The sequence below is a fragment of the Mercenaria mercenaria genome, unplaced genomic scaffold (assembly GCF_021730395.1).
Source record: "Mercenaria mercenaria strain notata unplaced genomic scaffold, MADL_Memer_1 contig_2101, whole genome shotgun sequence".
Lineage (NCBI taxonomy): Eukaryota > Metazoa > Mollusca > Bivalvia > Venerida > Veneridae > Mercenaria > Mercenaria mercenaria.
In genome coordinates, this window is record NW_026460138.1 from 55,392 (window position 1) to 62,608 (window position 7,217).

Consider the following 7,217-nt stretch of genomic DNA (forward strand, 5'->3'; position numbering starts at 1 on the left):
CAGAATTAAAAAAAAAAGGTCCGTCGGACTACGAACTATGCTTTTGCTATATGCTTATACAACTATTCACACAATGTTAACTTTTTGTTTTTAAAATGAACATTTTAAAGCATGGATTACAAATGTGTGCAATTCAGATGTTAAATTATTATACCCACACAATGTCCAATGCACTTTTCCCATTAGTTTAACTTGAATAATATATCATAAGCGTTTTTATATCTCGTGCGCAAATCGTTATTTTCAATTTCTGCGCATGTGATATTATACAATAATTGCCTTTTGGTGAGGTCGATATGAGCCGCGCCATGAGAAAACCAACATCCGCCCAGTCTGGTCAGGATCCATGCTGTTTGCTAACGGTTTCTCTAATCGCAATAGGGAGCGGTGGTCTAGTGGATAAGGTGTTGGCCGCTCAATCCAGAGGTCGTGGGTTCGAGCCCCACTGGGGTCACGACCATGACTTCTCATATGACACCAGTACTGGTTTTTCCAGGAAGCGGACTCGAGAGTGGTTACAATAAGCTTGAAGCTTTCATCACAATCGAGGTAAAACAAATTTGTATAAACTAAAAACTAATCGCAATAGACAATGTTGGTTTTCTCATGGCTTGGCTCATATGTGGATTTATCGGCCTGATAAAAGCAATATCAACCTCGAGCGAATTTATCGACTTGATATCGCTTTAACAGGTCGATAAATCCACATATCGACCACACATAAAAACGACAATTGTTTTATTATCAAATCCAGCCTACTCATAAGTATAAACATTAGATACAAATGTCTGCAGCCTTAGGTCATCTTTCGCGGTTAATTGTATACGACGTCGCATTGTTTTAACGTAATAACGTGTGGACGTCACAGCTGGAGGTCAATATGTGTGTTTGGCTCCGCCTTCGAGAAAATACGATTTTTTATCGTTGAACATGTGACTACATCTAGAACAATGGAAAGGACTATAAATATAGATTTAATGATAAAACAATAATTCCATATCACATGCGCAACAACGCTATTTTGTTTTTCTGCGCATGTGATATTACATTTTCGTGTCTCCCTATGAGAGATCGATACTTTCGTACTGATTAAAAGACGATGCGCTTATTTATACATAGGATTAAATTACTTTATCTTGTGTTCATACATGTGTGAACCCGGCCTATTTTTTGTGAAAAAAGAACACACTACTTAGTCATTCCATTTGAAAACATATAGGTTTTAATGGGCCTGCTATACCAAATGAAACATAATTACTTTTTGGATATAATGGAAACCCAAAAAATAAATTAATCTCCGTAAAACAGAAACGTCACAACTATATATATTTAGGGTTGAGCTAAAATGTGATTTCTCGACGCGATTTGCGTAAGGAGTTTCAATACAATGCAATATCGGGTGAAGATCAACTTTTACTATTATTTAAACAAGTTATGAAGGATGCAACTTGTTTCTGGAAAATCCCGCTCATTACACTTTCTTTACCGTAAAGTTGAAAAAAAAATTGTAAGGTTAAAACTTTTCTGAGATGCTTTATGGATTTGGCCACACATGGGCAGTTTAACAAACCAATTATAGCTGAAAAATTACACTCAGATCTTTCGTAAAAAACTGCAAACTATCGTACAATTACTCGGTATATACAAAAGAAGAGCAACAGTTTTATTTGCATAATTACAAAGGTTTGGTTCTACCAATGAAAAACTCACAAAACGTAAGGTCTCAGAATGCGACAGCATTAAAGCTGCTCAATATAGATCCAAGTACAGTTCACTTCCGGTGTGGTCACGTAACCATAGTAAAGTAAGCAGTGTTAGAGTAAATCGTCTGCAGTACATTGTGATATTGATAAATTTACAAAAAAAAATCTTAATGAAGAAATTTGTGAGATTTGAAGAAACAACATCCGTTCAAAGTTTTATTTTGCTTTTTCGAGACTTTTTTGTAAATTATGATTAGCGGGCTCAAACCTTCAGTTGTTATGTATCAAAAATGCCGAGCACTAGCAAACTGACTGAAAAGGCATTCTGTATACAATAATATATCAAATCAACCTAAATAAATTGCAAAGTTTTGCAAGATATGTCTAACCATTGAAGTTTAATTTTGAAGTATCTAAATTCATAATCTGAAAGTGTAGAGCATTGGTAAATATCCAAACGAACCTTAACAAGTTCAAGTTTACTTGGTCTTTTTTCACGAAACAGTGTGAATCGTTCTGTATATTGAGTGCAGTTAAATGGTAATTTTGTTCCCATTTAAAAGATTTCTTTTTCGCGTCGAGTTTTGGTTCACCAACTAATATGAAATACACCCGATGACTGCTTCCTGGAAAGTAACCAGTACTCGCACCGAAAGAAGGGACTGTTGGAGTCACGGTCAAAATCCGCTGACAGGATTCGACCCCGCGACCTCCGGTTTACGAGACATCTGTACAAAAATGAAAAAAGGTAAAATTTGTATCTCGATTCTACTCTATATAGTTTTGAACTAATTTGAATATAACTTAAGTAAGTCAGTTTATTCAGAGATCACTTGCAAACATAAAAAAAAAAAAAAAAAAAAAAAAAAAATATATATATATATATTAAAACATTATAGGAACCTGCCGAATATGAAATCGATTATGCCACAAACTGCAGTGTACCACAATATATTCAATTTGTGACTTTCATCGTACGTCAATTCAGTCGACTAAGTTCAAGAGATACTCAGAATCCTGCGTGAACAAACCTATCTCACTATTTGTTTCTATATATTTGTTTTATGGTCTTTGAGATTTTTTAAAAACTTTTTAATAAAAAGTTTTAAAAAAAACTGCTCATTCTATTCTCTAAAAATTGTCAGTGATATTAGAAATTATTCGTATTCATCTTTTTTTTTGACATAAAAATAATTTCCGTAAAGTCTCATTGAACAAAAAGTATAAAAAATCCTGCCTTTTTACTACCTATTTTTTTAGGCAAGTTACCGGACACAAAGAATTATTTAGGCTTTGGGAATGCACAGGTGAAACAAAAACTCTTTGAGGCCCGAGAGGAATTCCTTTCTTCGAAATATAACAACTTTTTGGACAAAACGTGATTATAAGATAGTATATAATGATAACGATACAAAATATCGGGAACTAATTAGAAGGCTCGTCAAAACAACGCTATGTATAACGATTTCCTGTGTACAAGTTTACAAATTATATTAAGACGTTTTTGCAACCAGAAAGAACACGCAGTTTTAACCCATTCATCAAAGAAGTTCCTCGCGGGCAACATAAAGTTCAGTGTTTTTTTTTTTTTACTAAATTCTAAATATGTAAGTTGATATCGACACGATATCATTCGTAATTATATTAGCCTTCCGTCCATAAGTTTCCGGTGGTTTCCGTACAATCAGAATCGGCTATTTCCGTGGTTTGGGCCGGGCCGGGTTTTATTAATAACCACGTTTGAACGCGCTAAATTTAGAACCGGAGATCTATCTTACTTTCATTTTCACATTTTTTTCCTTTACGATTATGACATTTTCTGTAAGTTTTTTTTTCCACATGGAAGGTACTCTATATGTTGTTTGGATAGATTGTAAGCAAGTTAGTGAAGAAACAATTTTTATTTTTAAAACATACTGGCAATTTAAAAGAACTTGTTCGTTGTTGTTCCTTTATAGCAATTGAACAAGCCTGGGATCAGTCCTTATAATTTTAGGACATGTGGCGCCCCTAGCGTTAAAATTTATCAAAATTTGCCGGTTCCCGGCTTCGTTGAAGTCAAGGAACTTAGTGTATGGTGGATAGTGCATTGTCGCTGTGCCAAGTGTCGAAATTTCTTTTTTTCCTATTTAAAACTGTAATTAATGCAAACGCATTATGGAAGAGCTACTTTACAAAATCAAAGTATGGTCATACATGCAAACAGTTGATTTATTCTGTGCATCAGACTAATAGAAGTATATGCATGCGAACATTTGATATAGAGCTATGCAGGAAGTATGTTATCAAACACCAAGCATATAGTGTTTATATTCATCAAAATTGCGTTACATAACATACATTTGTCTACAATCATAAAGCATTTGACAAAATGCAATTGAATGTTTGTCATGAATCATAAAGCATTTGACCAAATGCAATAATGTTTGTCATCAACAATAAAGCACTTTACCAAATGCAATAATAGTTGTCATTAATCATAAAGCGTTTGATCAAATACAATAATAGAATTTTTGCATAAATAATCTTCCATAAAGAAATTTGCTCGGTTTAAGTTTTGATTTTGAAGAAAAAAGAAAACATTCTATATTAAGATCCATTAGATTTTAACTAAATGAGGGAGATGTTACATTATTGTCCACACCCGCCTACTTTAATCTTAATATGGTTCCCCGCCATTTCTACTAGACTATGTATAAATACTACGCACACTGTTAAATGTTAGGCTCAGTTATTAGCAACTTCTATACTGTTAGCATGTCCTATTATAGTATTGAACACTTAAATGTCGTTCTAAACTAACTATACGGATACATAACAAAACAATTTAAACAGAAATTAAAGCAGCATACATACCTGATCAATGCTCACTATCTATATATTTTGCTTTTGCTATATCCAACATTTAAACTGCAGAAGTTTGTGTGCAACATAACACATCCGTTACGATGTGTGAATATAAAGATTAACAAACTGCTAAGTACGAAATTCCGGTTTGATTTTAGTTCAGGATGGTGAGGTAGGAAAGGAAGAAATGGACCACACTAGATAACAGCTTATCCCGATGTCTGGTGGAAAAGAACACAGTAGAGTAAACTGAATCCCGATGTAAATCAATTTTTGTCTTCATTTGTTTAGATCTATTCATGTTAAGCAAACACCTCCAAATTAGTTTGTCAGTATTGTTGAGAAAAAGGCTTAAATGCTCCTAAAAGCATATAAAACCAGATCAGTATTTAAAGCTTTCGCTGCTAGTTCGCAAAATAATATACATTGTACTTTTGATCGAGATTTGACTATCGAAGACTAAAGAAATTGTTTGGAATTTCTTGAAATATAGCGCACGCTTCCAGACTTACTAGTTTACTAGATTAATTAGTAAGTTTTTGTAATTTTGCAAGAGCCAAATAAAATCTAATAGTTACAGAACTTATGGATTCATTTGAAACTTCTTTTGTTAATGTTGAATATTCACACCAACGCTTTTACTATGTCACAGTACTTATAACAGTTTATTTTAGATTACTTAAGTATTGTTACTGTCTTCCATACCATATGGGTTACAATAAAAGGGTCATGATGATGATGACCCTGGAACGCTTACCTGAGTAATATGAACCACATGTTTCAAATGGCAAACCGATGCTAAAATATTTAGGAGGTAGATCAGTAGATCACATTCATGGTCATTGAAAGTCAGTTTTAAGATCTGTGTGCTAAACTGTACATGCCATTATAATTTCAAGGCTGTATCTTAAAAACAAGGAGGAAGGTCAGTAGGTCAAGCTCACACTTTTCATTTGGGGTCATCAGGTTATTATAATTAAACAGTCTAGGAAGTAATATCAAATAATTTTTAGGTACCTTTCCCTATATAACTTATATAACAAGTGACCCCCAGGGCGGGGCCTCCTTTTACCTCATTGGTATAATTTGAACAATCTTGTAACAAATCCACTAGGCAAAGCTTCACACCAAATATCAAATGCCTAGGCCTTGAACTTAAGAACAATCTTTATATTTTTCCTATATAAATCTATGTTAAACATAATTTGAACAATTTTGGTAGAAGAACACTAGGTAAGGCAATATACCAAATATCAAAACCTATGCCTTGCAGTTTCAAGCAAGAAGATTTTTCACCCAAGGATAATAATTTGAATAATTTTGATAGAGGACCACAAGGTTATTCAACATATTAATTATCAAAATCCTAGGCCTTGCAGTTTCAGACAAAAAGATTTTTTCAAAAAATCCTATATAAGTCTATGTAAAATTAGAGACCCGCCGGGGCAGGGCCTTTTTTCACGCGAGGGTAATAATTTGAATAATTCTGGTAGGGGAACACAAGACAATGCTACATATAAAATATAAAAGGCCTAGGTCTTGAGGTTTTAGACAAGAAGATGTTTAAAGTGTTTCCTATATAAGTCTATACAGAACTTGGGATCCCCAAGGCGGGGCCTCTTTTCACCCAGGGGCATAATTTAAACAATTTTCATAGATGACTATAAGATGATGTCACATGCCAAATATCAAGGATCTAGAAGATTTTTAAAGTTTTTCCTTTCAGTTGGCATTGCAACTGTAGTTTTGTAATGGTATTAAATTCTTTGGGCAATTTTGAAAGGGGGCAACCCAAGGATCATTCCTGTGAAGTTTGGTGTAAATCTGACCACTGGTTTTGAAGAAAAAGAAGTTTTTTTTTTACAAATTGTTGACACACGACGCATGATGCACGACAGACAACGGACGACGGACGTCGAGCGGTCACAAAAGCTCACCTTGAGCCTTTGGCTAAAAATGTTGTCTCAAACTTTTGCAATGGAATATGGGTGAAAAAAACCTAAGTTGACCATTGTATGATTTTCACCTTTAAATAGAAAACCTCTAATAACACTGTTTTGGTAATACACACGGGGGCATGTTTTTATGTATTGTGTATTGAACAAAACGTAGCTCTTTGTCATTCTAAGGTCCAAACTAATTGATATGAAGATACCATATCATTCTAACTTAAATTTTTAAATGATTAATGCGTTCTGATTTTCGAAATCAAGACGCAAAAAGAAACATTTTTAACGATGTAATCTAAATTTCGAAAGAAAAAACATTTTCAATATGTTTTCCACAGGAAAGGTTAGTATTTTTAAGAACAATCAGACGTCGGCCATAACGGTATGGATACAGCTAATCAAAGGACTATTTACGGTTTGGATTTAGTATATAGCGGTGTTGTTAGTAACTAAAATCACATTCTTACATCAAAAATAGATGTCAAAATTGATCAAACAAGAAACAATCACAGTGTCTGCTTCAATGTTGTCTGTTGGGTATTACACGTGAACTCTTTGTGACCTTGCTATACACATATGGCATAAAATGTAGGAAAGGTAATCAACTAAAAGGAAGATCTTTACATGTAAAACCCGAGACTTAACATTATAATGCCACTTGACACTAGTACTAATATCGTTAAAAAGTCAGGGTAATAGAGCATAGAGCAAAGCAAGA

At 33.8% G+C, this 7,217-nt stretch overlaps 1 protein-coding gene across 1 annotated transcript in view; it reads right to left on the reverse strand.

The window, feature by feature from the left end:
• Window positions 1–4,743, reverse strand: part of LOC123549602 (uncharacterized) — a gene marked incomplete at its 3' end in the record, with an annotated part of 55,284 nt that extends 50,541 nt beyond the window's left edge. Inside the window, exon 1 of the mRNA XM_053533190.1 lies at window positions 4,560–4,743. The remainder of the gene's footprint in view (window positions 1–4,559) is intronic.
• Between the last annotated feature and the right edge of the window lie 2,474 nt (window positions 4,744–7,217).